This window comes from Pomacea canaliculata, linkage group LG4, assembly GCF_003073045.1.
Source record: "Pomacea canaliculata isolate SZHN2017 linkage group LG4, ASM307304v1, whole genome shotgun sequence".
NCBI classification, from domain to species: domain Eukaryota; kingdom Metazoa; phylum Mollusca; class Gastropoda; order Architaenioglossa; family Ampullariidae; genus Pomacea; species Pomacea canaliculata.
In genome coordinates, this window is record NC_037593.1 from 3,825,709 (window position 1) to 3,845,009 (window position 19,301).

Sequence of the window (19,301 nt, forward strand, 5' to 3'; positions counted from 1 at the left end):
TGGAAGCAACTTAAGAGACTTGATACTATAAGCAAAGACAAATCCTTTAGTAAACAGCTTATAGAGAGTTTCAAACAGCTTACCCTTGTATCTTAAAAACAAAAACTAAAAAAACGAGCAGGATAATGCAGACCGAAGCTTCGATGATGTTATGAATCTCTCGGAGCTACCCCTGAATATAGGGGTTGACAAAATCTGTCAACTCTGCAAGCCTCTAAAAGCAGACTCACCTGGCCCGTCTCTCACCTGTCACGTGGCTTTTACCATGGACGTAAATGAAGGTCCATAGTTTTTACCCTTTTATGTCCTCGAGCTTCTAACTTTACTAAGTTTGCTTGGCCATAAGGTGGATGCCGATAAGAACTGCAGTGTGCCAGTTACCTAGAAAATGCTTTTGAAACATCACAAGTCAGTTTGCACGGCATGTCACAGCGCCGTTACAAAAGTGAGGTCGCCCTCCCCAGTTTGCCATGGAAAGGTTGAAGGTCAGCACAGGTCCTTGTCTTTATCTTTAAGAAAAAGCTGCGTCACTCGATACAATTCAACTCATTCATGTTTGAAGCGAGAAGTTCCTATACGACTAGGTTTCTACCCTGGTGGACGATGAGTGCTGTTGGTGTTAGACGCCTTGTCACCTAAGAAGGTTTTATACATTATAATATATCATGCTCTCCTTGACCTCCCAGAAATAAACAGGATGCACATTGCAGTGGGGAATGAATAGGTAAGGCTCAGTGCAAGTATCATCTCCCCAAATCGGGGTGAATCCCCCCCCCCCACCTCGATCACTCCCACCTGTTATCGCGGTATAACCGCTTACACATAGAAGCGGTTCAAACTCGTGATCTCACCATTGTCCACAGATACGCTAACTAGGGTAGGCTGCTCTCCTGTTCATTGTATCTGGGTACAAAACTGGGGCCGAGGTTATGAGGCAAGGGTAAGTCGTTACCATAGGCCGGTGTGTGGAGTTCAAAGACAATCATCTTGTTTTAGAAGTAATAAAGAGATGTCCAGACCCCGCAAATGTTTCTCCCCTGGAGCCGTCGTCATAAAGGGGCATCAAAGATTCCTGGGGGTAAAGAAACATGAAGCAATATCCGCGAGATCTGGACATCGCACTGTAACAATGAAAATAAGATGCTTTTAGTTGCGTTCCTGATTTTTCCCGACTTACTTTCGCTACCCGGTGTCTGTGCATGATGGTGGTTGTTGATGGTGGTTTGCCCTGTTCCTTGAACACCCCATTAATAAAATCACACCGATATTCACCGATCAAAAGATTTTCTTTCAAAGGTCTATATGAGCGTTTGCGCAAAATCAGATTCAAATTGCTGCAGCAGGTTTTTGGTGTTTTAATCAACTGATGCAGAACGTAAGGGGACGAACCTGGAGCTGGGGGCCAGGAGGAGGGGAGTGTACTACAGCCTCCTCCCAACAGGTGAGGCGGTCGCCAGCATGCTCGCTTGGCTGGCGGCGAATAAAAGGGAATATTAACTTCACCGCTAATGGGAACAATGAATTATGCATTACTTCCCTGGCACAAACCTGGGCGATCTCCGCTGTCTACACGGCCTTGACCAAGTGCTCAGCCATTCTCTTGTGAAAGGATGGCGTCCTTGCAGAGTCCATTTGAAGAAATTATTTATGGATGTAGTGCTCGTGCAATTTGAGCTCACTATGTCCTGTATTGTGAGACAGACGGTAAAAACAAAATCAATTTCAGTTGGACTATTTTCATGTGAGTTTTATTGGAAGCAAATAGTTTCTTAAAAGCTGCGATAATCGTCATTCAGCAGGAGGGGGAGCCCTCCATTGTAATACTCTGCCTGCATTGTCTATGTAAGTGTATGTGTGTGTCTACCATCCATCTGCTTCTAGGAACAGTAAACAGGAAAATATAATCAAAGATACAGGTTTTAAGTTATTCGTCTCAGCTAATTAGCCTATTTGGTCAACTTATTTATTTTTCACCTGTAAATGTTACATATAAGAGAAATTGAAAGATGTACAGAAATTTGATACAGTGCATAGAAATTGTCTTGATGCAAGGACAGCTGCGGACTCCAATATGAAGACCTGCAGACAGCAAAGTTCCCGAGAAGAAATCTCGGTCCTGGAGGTGTAAACAAGGTTAGTCTCGTAGTCGAACGTCGAGCCTATGGTCGAGCTCACCACGACTTCGGGAATGTGTGAACACTCTGAAAGTCTTGACCACCGTCAGCAAGAAAATAAATAGTCTCCTTTACAGAGCGAGACTTGGTCCTTTGTCTAGAATATTATCTGCCCTCGGTGAGCGAAACTGAGACACTTTCGTCGAAAAATGTCTCCAGCTTCAACTGGGCCATGGTGTCATTCTCGATTCTTTTTATTTTCCAGTCTGATTCTCAGGATTTAAAACTCTTTGTTCTCAAAGACCCTTACAATAAGCATCTGGACTAGCAACGGAGATCTAAGCAATCTTAGCGGTATGCTTTATTTGTCAACATCTGGTCAAAACACGGACTTGTTTACTTACACACACACTGCGTGTGACTCTAGAAAGGTTGCCTCCTCTCCAATAGTCAAGTGATGTCCCTTTGCCTAACCAGAAGACAGCAGAGGCGCTGCCGTGTAAGCTCAAGTTCTCACACTTGCTGACGTCATGGACACAACCTTCTCATAGAGGGCGCTCAAAGCATGACGTCACGACGTCACATGACGCAGCGGCAGCCTAGCCTGACGAGAGTGACTCGCCCCTCGGAAGCCTGCAGTTAGGCTCGCGATTTGTTTGGGCCGGGTGCTGGGTGGATGGTTGCCTCCCAGGAGCTTTGGTGGCACGAAGGAGTAATCCTATTACCTCATGACACGAGGTGGCAGCACGAGTTGTGGCGCACTGCAGCGTCGGTATTACGCTCTCAGGTCCCAGCAAGGATGGGTGGAGGTTGTCTCATGTGTCCGTTGCTTTCAAAAAGGTAAACGAGCATTACTTCCCTTCCTTGCTCCCATTCCCCTCCCCCATTAACCCCTTCATGTGCATGTGGCTGATTGTTAATCATGTCTTACTCTCAATATATTGGCAGCGGATTGTTGTTTGCCGACATTCGCCTGACTCCTGAGAAGAGTAAATGACTGCGAGGCGTGTTGTTTGAGCAGACGGCTGCACGAGCGTCCGTGCGCATGCGCCAACTAAAGTGCGTTGTCCCTCAGCTTCCGCCCATCTGTCTTCTTCTCTTCATCCCTCTCTTTCTCTCAGCCCTTCTCAAACTCACTTTGACTTTCTCTCTCTTCTTCTTGCACACGCTCTCTCTCTCTCTCACACACATTCTCTCTCTCTCCCTCACACACACGCACACACACACACGTATTGTGTGTTACCTCTGGAAAGATTTTCTTCCTCTCCGATTATAAATCTGCTGGAATGATGTCCTTTGGCTTGACAGCTTGAAAGAGTTAGTTCTCCTTGTTCTTTTTGTTTTTGTTTGTGTTTTTTCTTTTTGTAGTGCCCTTTGAATTTTCGTCGCATTTGTTGTTCTGAACTGTTTTCCTGAGTCTGTGCCCCATTGTTGTCTTCGTCGTCTAACGGTCTCAAAAGCCGTATCTGCGTCAACCCGACTCCTAGTTTTTGTTTGAGGGATTATCTCCCTTCACTGGAGATGTTTCAACTTTTTCTGCTCTACTAACGGTCCAATTAATTTGTTCGCGACATTTTTCCTGCTTCTTTGAATTCTGGATGTACATCACCTACAAGAGCGTGGACTTGATCCTCTGATCTCTTGTCTACAATCCTGCTTCATTTTCTGGACAGTGTGTTGATACCAACTGTTCACACTCGTTAGCATGTGAGCAGAGTGATAGACCTGTGGACAAGAAGATATCGTTTACACCCGAGTGTGTGTGTGTATATATATATATGACTCTCTTGCACCCTACACCCTTGACACCTTCACCACCATTCACCAACACCCAGCGCCCGGGGGAGGTACATCCACCGGCGAGCCATTGATCTTCAAGGGATTCATTTCTCCTGGTTGTTTAGAAGCAACATGCACTCTAAACATTTGTCGGGCACTATGGGAAGAAAAGAACTGTGCATATCACGACCTCAAGATAAGGCAAGCTCAAGCAAAATCAACACCTGCCTGGCATCGAACTTATCGGTTGTATGATGAGATATTAAAAAAGAAAACTGGGATTGCAGATGGTTGATTTTTATGATTGCCAGATATTCCAATTGTTGAGATAAGAATTACAATTATGTGTTTACAGCAATTATTTGCTATTCCAGTTCTTTTTTATAAAGCTACTGCAATAGGAAAGCTTTAGAAAAAGAGAGAGAGAGAATTGTAATGGACAAGAACGAACTTTTATTATTGGCTCATTTTAAGGAGTGGTAATGTTATGAGTATGTAAAGAGATAAGCTCTTAACTCCTAAATAGCCAAAATGACAATACATATACAAGCTGGCAACAATTATAGCTATATGTTACAATCCATTAAGCAATACTCCCATTCAAGAAACATCCATATGAATTTAAAATGCCTTAAAATCCAGTCAGGGAGGTTAGAGAGGATTTTAGCTTTTGCACTAAATGGCATAGCTAACTTAAAACCAGATGGCCAACTAGAAAACTTAATGGGCATGAATTTCTCTCAAATACTAGTGTATGCCGAACATAAAAAGACAAACATAATAATAAAATGCAGTTCAAATTCTTCCGTATCAGGACGGAGTAGGTAATTACGATTCATAGCAAGGGGATTAATTACACATTTTAGGCTTTTGGTTTATGGGCCAGGCACCTGATCAAAACCTAGTCAGGCCAATTCGATCACCAGCATTTGGTAGGCTGTGTATGTACATTGACAGAGAAAAATGATTTTAAAAGGGTTCATAGCATTCTTTGGACATAATTTCTGATCGACATTCTTGTTGACAACAATCTGGAACCATCTTATCAAAAGCAGTAACATGGTCTCCAGTGCCTTGGCTCTTCCAAATATGATCGTAACCATAATTAAATAATAGAAAACAACAGAAGAGACCACATAATCTTGTCTTAGTTATGGATATATAACAACATATTGTATGTTTTATGATATATTTACAGTCATCCAGGTTGAAGCTTATGTTGAAGGAGAGAAAGACACATACACACACAGTGTGTGTGGAGGAAGGAGAGAGAAGATGGAAAAGAGACAAGAAGAAGAATGGTAAAATTAACTGACATTTATGTTGACAATCAAACTAGCATCAACAGGAAATCTTCCTAAAGTTCTGGATGATAAAATTCGCTGGACGATGGTATTTTATTTCATTTTTATGATAGAGGTGTTTCTGAGGCTGCTATATTAAGGAAATAAGAGATAGCTCACTGAGGTTGAAAATTTTGGTAACTGGTTAAGCAGTGTCAGTTGCAATGATTTATTATTGGCATTATTGTGGGCATGGACTGATGAGTACACGCATAAACACAACCCCCAACACGCACACGCACACGAAAGAGTAAAGAAAGGGAGAGAAGCCAGGTGTTTTGTCAACATGTCTCATTCCTTCATTCCCTGTTTTATTATCAACACTCATTAAGTTGAGCATCTTGTGCAGAATGAGGCTAAAAGGATCACTAAAAGGATAATGTCAGCATGGCATATTGGACAGAAAAGCCAGGTCTGCTTTCGTTCCTCCACACGTGGGTCTGATCTTTACAGCTTCTCAACGACAAACAGAAAAACCCATGCGGCCATGACGTCACAGTAAACAGCCTTTGCAGTTACTACGTCAACAAACCTCACCACCACCATCACAACAATGACAACAACAACAACAACAACAACAACAACAACAACATGTACTGGCGAAGAAAGACATTCTATACATCATCGTCATCATCATCATCCTTAAATCATACGAAGCGTGTGTTTGCAAAAAGAGCAACGTTGTAACTTGTACCTTGGACGTGGCCCATTCTGACAACGTGAATCGCACGTAATTGAGACGTAGACAGCACACGGTAACAGACTCAAGTACCGGAGCCGTATTCATGACACGAAGGCATTTCTCCTTGATTTCTCCATTTCGCTCTCGGGTAAAGATTTACCCTGGCTTCATGAACACCACCCCAGGCAAAAAAACTGATGGTCGTTAGCTGTGCATCGAGTTCGATCTTCATATCGCGGGTGAGCTGGAAGCCATGATAATCAAGGGATAACAACAATTAACTCGGTGTCGGGTTTCGCTTCCTTTCTAGACTTTTTTTCTTTTTTACACACTGTATGACCCACAGTGACATTCCACGCAGTGCCTCGTAGGGACAACAGACCAAGACTAAAAACTAAAGTTAAATAAATGGCGAAATTTTCGACACAAGTCTCTTCTGTCGCGTTGTGCCGGATCTTTTGTCATCCAGCAGCTTTGCATACAAATACCTTAACTCCTGTCATCTTGCTCACCCTCCTGAAGAGGGGTATGGAGACTTCACATAACCGCTACAAGTGGCACTTAGTCACACACACTCTACAACTAACATATACGTTACAGAGACGTTACAACTGATATCAGCCCTTAAAAGACGTTACAACTAGCATATACGTCACAAAAAGGCTCAAGATTCGATTTTGTTTTTTGTTTGTTTGTTTCGGTTTTTTTTTGTTTTTGTTTGTTGTTTTTTTTGTTTTTTTTTTGTTGTTTTTGTTTTTTGTTGTTTTTTTTTTGGGGGGGGGGGTAATAGCGATGTGAGAAGATAATAAAACCAGCAGATGGCGCCACACCTGACACCACCAGGATAACGGTACAACAGAAGGTGCGGGGGAGGGGAGAAAGAAGGGTTAGGGCTTGTTTAACCCTCCTCATGAGGGGTGGAGGTGAGGGGGGTACAGTAGAACAAGCTCACAGCAGATTTATCTTCCTTAGTGACGTATCTGTATTACTCCCTGTTATGATTTCCGCTGTATTATTTCTGACTTGCTTCGTTTTCTTTGCATATCATCATCATCATTATCAGCATCAGCATCATCATTAGTAGTTTTGCTGCTGTTTGTGTCTGATCATTATTGTGGGATTAGTGGTTGGTTTGAGTAGATGAGTGTTTGTGCTGTTGATGTGGCTTTCTTTGTTAATAGCTTTGGTGGTGTACAATGTTCAAGCTGAGTGATGATTATTGTCATGTTCTTTGACACTAAAGCTACGAGAAGGTCGCCCAGACAACAAAATATCTGCTTCTTGGTCTGCAGCTGGCGCTGGTGGTACAGAAATGTTCTAGAAGCTATTTTTGCTGCCATGAAACGCGGAGCATCAATTAACTTTAAATGCATTTAGACAGGAAATACTCGCTTCAGGCAGGAACGCTTTATTTTTCAAAAAGAAAAAAAAAAACCAATAACGTCAGCAAAATAAACAACAGGAACAGCAACTAAATCATCCAATTTTTATAAGTCAACAATAACAAACAACAGGAATAGAAAGAGAAAGTAAAGCAACAACAATGAATAAAATCATTAATAATACACAATGAGGGACAGCAACGTAAACAACAACAAAGAACAAAGTCAACAGGATAAACAACAGGGACATTAACGGCAACAACAAAAAGACTAACAAAACAGCAAGAAAAAAAAAAGAAAAACAACAGGAAGAAAGGCAGGAAGATTTCAACATACAAACAAACTCTCTTGCATTCAGCTCGAGCTGAAAGTGCGTTGGTGTTCTCGTTCAGTTGCCAACAAGGCCAAACGAAGCCCACGAGCTGGAAAATTGAGTCAATATTCCACCTCGCTACCTGCTGCAACGAAAATTTAATCCAGTCAATATTCTACCACCACTCCTGCCACAAAAGAAAACAAAGTCACTCTGTCAATATTGCACACACCACTACCTCCACAAAGCCATTTCCCAATTTTTTTTAAACATATTATTTCCCTTTCACACGAGCTCATGAAAAATCACACCTTCTCTCCCTCTTCCTCTACGTCCCTTCCCTCCATCTCTCATCCGTCATCCTATTTTATTCGGTGCACGAACCCACGCACACACACACACTTGTGTCACTGATGCATTTTCGTCAAACTTCACACCCTCATCCGGTGAACGCGCTCGCCCTCGTGCCTGTCACATTAATTGCACGTGATCGGCTGCTGTTGCTAGGCGCACGAACTATTATCGCGATGCTGTAATAAAGGGCGAGTTTGCTTTTTGACAGCTCGCCCTGCCCTGATTGCAGAGGCGAAAATCACGAATGGCGACGTCTGGTGGCCAGAGCGTGACTCTGAGGAGGTCCACCCTGTGAGATTAGTCTTCGGATGTACTCGGGGTGCTTTCATATTGTTGCCAGCTGTAAGAGTTGGTGTCAGCAGCACGTAGTTTAAAAGGTCGTTACGTGACCAGACGCCATGTTTGATCAGCTGACCTCGCGGTGTCTCGGTAAGCTCACACTATGCGGACTGAAACTCCTCCATGCTAGTAGACTGGAAGACAAAAATATAGGAAAATAAGTATATTAACAAAGTCTGTCGTATATCTGTCAAATCACTATACGTTATATGTGCATGAACGCAACAACTAGTGTTTTATATATTTATATACTCAGGTGTAAAGGACAATTGTTTTTGTCCGAACAAGGATTACTTCAAGTTAAATGTGCATCCAGTAGGACACGTGTTATTAGTTGCTTTGTCATTATTTTTTTTTTTGAACGTGGATTCAAGGGAGGACAACTATTGGACTGAGATATTTTATTTCTGACGGTCCATCTGGACATTTGCTCCCACACCCTGGAGGTAGTTACCTTGTCTCAGAGCCACACTGCTGTAGTACACTCCAGGTCACCAAGCCCTGGATGGGGAGACGCATGTAATGTCTGCACACTCACCACTTCGTCTCCACCCAGATTCCATCCTTCCACAAAATCGCTTGTTAACACAGCAATCAGCTGCAATCTGCGTCGTCTGGTCTGTCCGCTGGCAGGCCCAGCATTTTGTATCCGATTATTTAGGTCCTCATTTCGTATTTACACAAACACAGCTTCCTGTAAATGCGGGATTTGAAGTAGTGGTTTCGTCCCTTTCTTTGTAAAGTACATAAGAAGAGTGTTTCAGATAGAAGGAACCCGCTCATGAAAAGGAAAATCCCTAAAATAAGGGTCATTACAACAGTTTGGGATGCTGTCTGCTGTCTCCTCCCCCTCTTCCCCACTTAGCATTGTCCAGTCTGGTTGTGTATCTCTCAGGTCATTGTCATTTAAAGACGAACCCTTCCTCTTACCTCTGGCATCCAGTGACCAGACTTTCTAAAGCATTCTGGTGAGACGTTGCCCGAATCGGTAAACGAACATGTGTGATGTCACAGTTTAGCCCTTTTCAAACTTTGCTGCAATATGTTTTTGTATTTCGTGAGTGAAGCATAAAGCTTTGTTTACATTTCGTTTGAAAATAATTTACCCATTGGGTTTAGCATTTAAACTGTTCAACGTCTGTTTATCGAGTATATGTGTGTATATATATATATCCATACATTGCAACAATCACAATGATGCAAGGCGCAGGCACACACACACACACGAGTGCGGACACTCACACTCTGGTAATGAAAATGTCCCATGACAGTCATGAAACGATACAAGTACAAACTTGCACAAAAGCCATCAAGAATTCAGCAATGGAACAAATGATTGGATGGTGGGGAGCTGTATTTTGAAGCCATTTGGCGTGAGAGGGCGAAAACTCACAAAGGCTGTCTGGCAGGATCAGTGCAGATGGTTGGGAGGACTGAAGGCGGCCTTGTAATTGTTTAGCGCGGAATAATGATCGTGGCCACCATTATTTTAAGTTCAGGTCATCATCATGATGTGTGACGGACGCAACCCAATAAACAATTTTAAAAATTATTTTAAACTGCAGCACGCGCTTCACAGTGTCTTTATTATCTCCCCTCCCCTCCCTCCTCAAGTAATATTCACTAATTGGGAAATAAATCTGCATTAGAATGAGCACTAAGTACATTAATTATGAGCTCCACAACCAAGAGCAAACCAGATGTCACTTGTTGGCAGCGCAGTTTGTATGCTGTGTGAGGGACGGTATGTTGACTGTTGAGAGGACTGACAAGTAAACAAGTAAACAAACAACTGTTTGAAGATTTTGGAGAGCGCAAAGGTAGATAATTGTTAGGTTGTTTTGCTCTAGAATCATTTTCTGAAGGAGTGGATTACTACTGCAAGCTTGAATGGTGGTGAAAGTAAGGTTGATGATTGTTATTAAGGATCAGATATCAGATGATTATTATTGATGACAGTAGGTGAAAGTGGGTCAATACACTCGACAAACAAGGGAATGGGAACAGGATCCAGCAAGTAAGTGAACTGTGTCATTATGGAGAGTGAACTCAGTGTCACTGTGTAGAGTGAACTTCGTGTCACTACGTGGAGAGTGAACTCAGTGAGGAGGTGGTACTGGAAGAGAGTTTGTTTACAACCAGATATACTTTCATGAACGACACTCCGATACTGCGGTTCGGAAGAAATCAGAAAATGTGTTCGATAGCAGGTCGACATGATAGATGACTGAAGGTGGAAACGACATTTGTTGCTCTGTCAAGCGAGAACACAGTGCTTCGAACTTACTAAAGGGAATTGCAGTGGGCGAGGTCGGAACTGAAATAAGAGCCTTGGCGAATGATGGGAGTGACTATCGATTTTCGATCCCAAACTTCATTGAGTCACGTGCTTTCCAATCAGTAATTGACATGCGTGACGTCAGTGTTCCAAAAGAGTAAAGCAGTTGTACTCTTGGTGTCCCTTCTCTGACTTCTGACAGCTCATTCTCCGCAGCTGCCCCACGATGACGTTTCGCCTCAAGGGGAAGATAACTATTGCAACTCTCCCTCGCTTACTTGCTCTTCCCCTCCCGTCCCTTCATCCCCAGTCCACACCTCTCTCCGTCTTTTCTGGTTTAGAGATCCCTCAAAAATGAGATCCTTGTCAAAACTTGCGTAGCAAAGGTACACCAACAATTTGTTCATTAGATTTTCTTTCTCTTGGTGCCGCTGTAACATCTTCTAACGGGGAAAAATCAGACAAACTTTAATTTTGTATAAACTTCAAACAAATACCCACACAAATCAGCGTGCGCACACTCAGTCACACATACACAGATTCTGTTTTATTTCCAGGATGCTCTCATGCTCAGCAAACAAAACTCGTGATTTCCGGTATTGGATTCCATTCAACCGATTACGAGGGCAACAGCAGACTGCCCTCCACCCTAACCCGTCAGGAATTGTCCTTTTGTTTGACCTTCCCCTGAGAAAACTAGCCTCGTCCTGGTCTGTGTGCACACAACGTGTGAACTGACAAGGGAAGATAATCGCGTAAGTACATGAACAGGTAACCCTGCCCAGCCCACTAACCACGATGGAGCAGCTCGTGCGAAATGTCAACATGGCAGTGGAGCATCTGAGATGTGGCGGAGCTCACTTGGACATGGAGGACACACGGACGGCCCCGCCCTTAGCAAGAGAAGTTAAGCCGTTGATGTGCAGGTTGTTTGGCTGCCACTCGTTTATCCCCCCTTGCACGCCATGTCTGCCGTGTCCCAGCCTCACGCACAGTTGTCTCCCTCGAGGGGTTAATTCCCCTCAATGCCGAGCTTCCATCGACCGGCAAACAGGGAGGGTTTTTTTTCCCCCAACTGTCCACTTAATAGCAAGTCTTCTTAGGAAGGAAAATTTGAATAACAGGTAATAAAAATTAATAGTATATGTAGGTGGTACATATTAATAATATTAAGTATTACTGTGTATCCTGGATCTTAACATTTTTTTTTTGATAGAGGAAAGCCTAATTAACTTTGCGTTCTTTTTCCCCTGTGAGAGAGAGAGAGGGGAGGGATGGGGTAAGTGCACCTGTTCAGTCGGGTGGTTGCGTATTGGATGCATGGCCGGATGGCTGGTCGCGTACATCCATCGACCAGTTCTGACTAACATGGCGTCTGCATGTCGTGCGAATCTCTTGCCCCTTATTGTGCTTTTATTGCTGTTTCTCTCCTTTTAGATCTCCCCGCTTAATGTTCTCTTCCCCCTAATTGTCGATTCCTGCCGCCTGGCTAAATGGACCCTAGCAAGACAGGGGAAACAACCGCCGCGGAAAGGGCAAAGAACTCTTCTGACGCAGTAAACAGGACCAAACGACCGGCAACAAGCAGCAGCCAAACCGTTATTCTAACTCTGTGACTCAATTAAAAAATATAGAACGACCATGAATCAAAAAAAGAAGAAGTAGAAGAAGAAGAAAATCTTCGACACAATAACAGAATCAGATACGACCAGCAGAACTCTTGAGATCTTAAACAAGAAGGAAGGAATTTGCCGTGAAAATAAAAGCACAATAAACCCCTCTGGTCGAGGGAGGGTAAAATAAAAGAAGTATAAGCAAGCAAAATTCTTCATCATGAAGCAGCAACGGGCCAACGGCAACTGAGTCTGGCATCCAATGAATCCATTTGTTTGCAGATTACCAGATTCCTGCTTTTGTTGCAGGTGACTGTCCTTTGGATGCTGTAGTTTCAAGAGAAAATATTCAAATATAAAGGTTAAAATGTAATGTTGGAATATAAAGGTTAAACTATTGTCATAAAGTAAGATGTAAATTACACAAAGCAACCGCCGTCTGACATAGACTTTCATCATTTAATTACCTACAAGAATGTGACTCTTCATACCGTGTGTTTGTCTGTCTGAGAAGTTTGACAACAATCGTGAAGGAATAATAAAGTTGTACTTATCAATGTTTTAAAACTTAACTAGAACATGTAAACAATGCAGGATCGAGTGTATACAAAACAAAAGTAATCTGTTCTTCAATAACATTCGCTTTTTGTGTACAAAGTTGTTTTTCTATGATGTAACATGTTTCTTCTGCTTTCGTTGTAATTAGAGCTGAAAATTGTTAATACACTGCAAGTCTAAATGCTGCTTTCCTTTCGACTGCTCTTTGAATTTCCACTATTATTTTGCTAAAAACCTTTTAATGTGGCTGCCTAACAATTAAGCCTTTCAATGTGACCGTCATTATTTCAGGAAGGTTTGTAATTAAAGCAAATTTAGAAAAATGTATTTTCCAGCCCACCACAACTTTTCTGTTAACAGTCGGGAGCCACATACAGGCTGTCTAGACATCGTAATGGTCATTTGTCGTCTGTTTGCTACACGCAGTCGATGACAGACGACACAGAGTCACGTGACGCAGAATGGGACTTGTGAAAACAAAAACAGGTTCAAGAAAGAGGTCCGTGCATTCTAACTCATTAAAAAATATCTTCATTTGAATCGCAGTGAGTTCTGAAATAATATCACCGTTTGCAAAATCCTGTGGAATTTAAAGTTGCAGTCTCTTGAAAGCTGGAAAGATGATGACCATGATGTTCGTGGGCCGCGATAGCTCACTGTGAATGATGACAGTTTACTCGCGACTCCCGCAGTCGCTACAAATTCAAAACAAAATAAATAGAGAAAATTGTCAGAAAAATGTTTTATAGCAAAGTCTGATATAATCTTTACTCGTGTAATGAGGCTGGGTCCTTGCCTACTACACACAATATACTCCGTCTGTACCCAACAATCTAAACGCAAATTATCGGCTCTACATTCCAATTCCCGGGATATTCTGGTGGTAAGGTGTTTCCATGACAACTGACAAACCAGCGCACCGGCTGACCAACCTTCACAAACAAAGGCCGGTTACAGTCTTGCAATGCAATTAGAGTGTAACGACAGCACATAACGACGATACCATCAGCATTTTTCATTGTAACGGTTCACAGACTTCCATCCACCCGCTCTCTAATCATGGCTTTGACATCAACGGACAGAATAAACACTCTAAGTCCAAGGGAAAATGTCGGCTGAGATTCCAAGCATCCCATCAAAGGGCTTGGCGTTTATCTATCCTCATCGATGCAAGCAGCGTTGGGAATATTTGAGAACTGATGAACGCCTGGCGAGGGTTTAAAGGGCAACACGAGCACTCACCCTAGAAATAGAGTTTAGAGTATCCGGTGGTATTTTATGACGAAGAGGCACGAGAAATATTACATCAATGTTTTTCTCTTAGCCACACCTGGATTTGTCGAGAAACAGGAAGTGGCAAAAGGGTAGTATTTCTAGAAATAGCGTCGTCTGCTTGAGCTGAATTGGAAAAGAAAGGATGTCCATCCTCAGTAAACAAAAACAGACCAGGAGACAATGTCATGTTGCTGGTGTTCTCTTCAACACTCAGATGGAGTAAGTTTGTACTCACTGTCATTTCCTTGACAATGGATTAACATTGTTCAAATATCTGTTTATACAAATCTCTGCTTATTCAACCGTGACATGCAACTTCGTTCCCACACTGCACTCACGAAGCAAGTCATTATCATCAGTCAGCTGTAACCATAAAATAAGAATGCAATGCTGGAAATATCAGTCGAAGCTTCTAAATAAAATTCAAACCTTCAGGAGTATATTCCAAAATCAGCTGTTTCATTATCTTGGCAAAAAGTCGCTTCTTGAACACCTTGAACGATGTTTATTCTCTGTTCAAAGACAAGCAGAGCTTTGCTGAAGTGAGCGACACTCACTGTTACAACGACTACTGGCGAGTAAAGAACCTCAGTGTAGGAGAGTAAATTTTTCTGCTTTCTACTAGCAGGTGAGATTGCTGATGTCCAAAGGATTATATCCTGAAAATTAAGCATGATTATACACTAATATTTTGGGAATTAAAATGCACTTAACCTAATCATAAACAAACAAAAAAGTTGCACTCCTGTTGCCCTTTAATGCTATCGCTGTGATGATACAAAGAGAGAAAAAATGTCTGGTACACGGCTCTTGTTTCCGACCTTTTCTTCTCCAAAACTTTTTTGTTTTGGTTTGGATTTTGTTGTTGTTGTTGGGTTTTTTTTATAGTTTTAAGTTTGCTTTTGTTTTGACATTTAATCTGTTCTAGGCTGTCCTGTCTCTTGTTCGCTCTTTTCTCTCTCTTTCTCTCGCTCGCTCTCTCTCTCCCCACACCCACTCCTGTAGGTATTTAAAGACAAGTTTGTCAACTGTCACGATCATGCTGCTGGATTCGCAAGACGGATCACAAACCTCGCAGGGGACAAAGAGGCGAGCCAGACGCTATTTCTGGCCAGATCCGTCACCATCAGCAACGGCCGCAACCCCACCCCTCGGTCCTTCTTCTTCTCACGTCGAGCTTAGAGAGGGAGAGAGGGGTCCGGCTGCGAAAATCCGCCATCCTCATCCCTACCCACCTCTCGACCTCCCATCCTCCCGTCTGGCCAGGAACGAGCTCCCCCTCCTCCTCCCACGTCATCAGTGTGGTACACAGGAGATGGTCAACCTGCTCTCGGAGAAACTCGGGCTCGGAGAAGCGGGTCTCGGCGCCTAATGAGGCCACAAATGGCATGAAAATAGCTTCTTGTGGTTTTGCGGAGCGCGTGCATCTATGGAGCAGCCAGGCAGACACTGTCAGGGTGGATCAACGGTCAATAATGGGCGGGTACCCCACCAACGTTGCCGTCAATGACCTTGACCCGCACTGCACGAGGGCATTGAAGCGAAGAGGATGATGGAAGTGAGGCGAGTTCACCGGACAGGTTCTCAGAGTCGGCGACTTTGCGAGAATTTCAAATTTGTTTTGTTGCTTTTATAGTGTTTATTTGTTTGTTTGTTTGTTTGTTTGTTTGTTTGTTTGTTTGTTTGTTGTTTGTTTGTTTGGTTGGTTGGTTGGTTGCTTTGCTTGCTTTCTTTCTTTCTTTCTTTCTTTTCTTTGTGTGTAAAAATTGCCAGCAGGTGATCAGTGTGCCGTGCGAAGAAATCAAGACTGACGGGGGAGTTCAGGAGGAAGGGGACTTTGGACGCAGACTGTTCAGATGGTAATTTCCCCTCGTTCAGGACTTTGGGGATGGAATAGTGGCCAGTGATTGACAGTAGGTTTACTTGTACATTTTTTACGGCGATAGTTTGTAAAATATCATTTTGGCTTACTTTGCGTTTTTTAAAACACATCTGGTCACGTGCTTTCACGGGCAAACAGACTGGTATCTGACACAAGCAGACAGAGAGACTGACAGTGGCACAGAAGAAAAGAGACAGTGGACCAGGCATGACAGCCAAGAGCTTGTTGACGACAGGGCAACTTTGCCATCTGACCTCGTGACAAGGTGGGAGAGAAAGCAATGAAAAAGAAGAAGACAAGCGGGGACAGTTTCTAGATTTCCCGAAGAAACCAGAAAGATCACAAACGCAACCAGACATGCATTCACACGTGTATTGCCCACGGGCTGGTGATGAATCGTCTCTCTGCTGGTCGCCATCACCTACTGATACTACGACAGATGGCTCCCTGCTTCCAAAAGCTGTCCAGTATCATTTGGCTTCTGTGACCTGTCGTCTGTCACACAGCTCTGGTCTCTAGAACCTGTCCATCAGCACCAGGTTGTCTTGTCCTCCTCTGTCAGACGGTTTCACGCTTGCAGAAGCTCTTATCCTCTGTCCGACGACAATATCCATTGTTGGTGATTCCCTTCTTGCAAATCAAGTCCATCAGTGTCAGACAACTCTCGGCTTCTTGAACCTGCTCTGCAGCATGCACCCTGTTGAAAAATTCATGACGGCAACTCCGGTGATTTAATGCCGCCTGGATGGAGGTGAGGGGAAATCGGAGGAAATCGCATGGATGGGTTATACTGCCCTCTGCAGCTTCTTTCCATATAAAATGTTTCCGAAAGTTTTAGAAGGTAAACGGGGCCCGAGGACACTTTTCTTCGGGCAGAGGAAGTGGGAAAGCTCTCAAGTCAGCGTCGAGCTGGTGTCGACAACATCGATGACAGTCAACAATCACAGGTGTGAATATAGACCACAGTTTTAGGCAACCCACACCTCAGAGCTGACCACCTAGCAGATGTAGGAGACAACAAGCCAACCTCTTGATGTGATCATACCTCTAGGGTCTGGGTTGGAAATCCCTAAATCTGAACATGGATGCAAGAATGTTCTTGAACACTAATCATAACAATGTCGTTCAGCCAAGAAACTATCCATGGTCGGAAAGTAGACTACAATGGGGATGACGAAGTCAGCAAAAAGACATGTGTAGCCCTATGTTCACTTTCCAAGAATCCAACTTGGCTCCATTTTCTTTTTTTTTCCCCTGGTTGGCCAAGGATCCATATTGCCGGAGGCCATTTCGCCATCACACTGAAGCTGGATTTAGAAGCTACAGGAAATTCCATTGTCATTTCGCATACAAGGACCCGTACCAGTCAATATACTGAAAGCAAAATGTATTTTGGTTTCAACAGGCGGTTCCTGCCTTTCTACCCCACTGTCCACTAGTCTTTTATCATTTCTACAACGGTAGTCTCCCATGATGCAAGCGTCGCTTAATTATCTCCCCGTGTTTGTTTGTCACTTAATGGTGTACAGCTCACTGCGATATCTTCCTCTCTATTCTCTCTCTCTCGCCCACCCGAAGCCCTATTATACCTGTCTTCTTCGATCTTGCTGGCACTTGGCTGTAATTCCTGCTGCTTGCCCAGGTTGTTTGCACAGCCCCTGACCCCTGGTCCGTGTCTGCGAGGCATGTAGGGCTTCAGTGCGTTCAATGGGGGTGAATGAGACGGCTGTGCAGACGACAACGCAGAGGTAAGGAGTGATGACTGCTTTGATGTTGTCCGTGTGTTGGGATGAGGGGATGAGGGGATGAGGGGATGAGGGAGAAAAGGCAAAGCAGCAACGTTGGTCGTGGGATCGATACCCGCGACAATGACGCCTTCATTTTTTTTTCAAGGTGGTGGTGGTGGTGGTGGTGGTGGTTGGCGGAGGAGTTGGCCGTTTTCACAGTTCACTTTGATGGCAAGATGGTGTGTTGAGAACGTGAAAGTCGTTCGCGCGTGTTCTCGCGTTGTTTACTGTAATTGTGTTTAAAGACTCATGGCGCTGTCCAGCTCGGTGCTAATCCTTGTGAACGGCTTTCCAGGGCTAAGGGGTTGGGGAGGGCTGGGGATGTTACATTCTGATGATTGAGAGGGAGGGGATGCTGTTACACTGATACGTCAGGGAAAACAAGAAAGGAATGCCACAACTCAGAGGAAACATTTTATTTGGGGACACCTTTGTGGGCAAACAACTCCCCTGACTGCACCCACCTTCGTGTACAGGCCCCGAGTCAAGGGAGACAACCCTCACAAGTCCACCGGTCCAAGCGTTACTGTATGACGATGATCTCGACACAATTAGTCTCTCTTCCTCGCCCCTAGTTACCCCCAACCCCCAACTCTCTCATCCTCGTCTGTGCCTGGTATTTCTGTACCTCAGTCTTCATTATATGTTGGCAAGCCTAGCTCCCTCGACGTAGTCATTAACGGTGGCGGGGTCACGATGACGTAATACGTTGATGGACGACGGGATATGACGGGGTATCATGTTGCTAGAGAAATCCTATGGATATTCACCTTTACACATTTTTTAGGGGTTGTATGAAGACTCGTCCTGCCAAGTTATCCACAAACAGCAAACTCACTAAACCTTTCGTAACGAAGACTGGCCTAAGACAGGGCTGCATATTGTCACCAACAATCTTCCTCATGGTAGTAGACTGGATTATGTGCAAATTGGACCTTCAACAAACAGCTAGACGACCTGGACTTTGCAGATAGCATTAGTCTCCCATCTCATCGGCACAAATGACATCAAAAGCTGCATCAACAATGCCAGGCACGCCTTCAACAGCCTACGGACCATCTGGAAGTCCCGAGCATTATCCTTCCGCAGTAAGACCCACATCTTCAACTCCAATGTGGTCAGCCCTGCTGTATGGTTCTGAAACCTGGAGAGTGACAAACACCATCAACAACAAGGTCCAGACCTTTACCAACTGATGCCTACGCCATATTCTGGGAATAAGAGGACCTGAAAAGTTCTCCAACAGCAGCCTGTGGAAAAGAACCAACCAGAATGCCAGTAGCAAAGACATCACAAAGCACAAATAGGGCTGGAAATGACACACCCTGCACAAACCAGCTGACACCATTGCCAGGCAGGCACTTGACTGGAACCCTCAGGGGAAGAGGAGAGTTGGGAGACCGAAGCAAAAGCCGGCGGAACCACCTGGGCCCAACTGAAGGGAGGGCTGCTGAAAACCTTGTCCGCTGGCGAGGTGTTATTGCGGCCATACATATGCTCCTCGAGGAGTGACAAGGAATAAACTGTTCACCTTTACAGATCTTGAACTCATTCTGTACTCCCTTTGCAGCTTTTTTAATCCCCTTTCTTTCAGGAACGCGA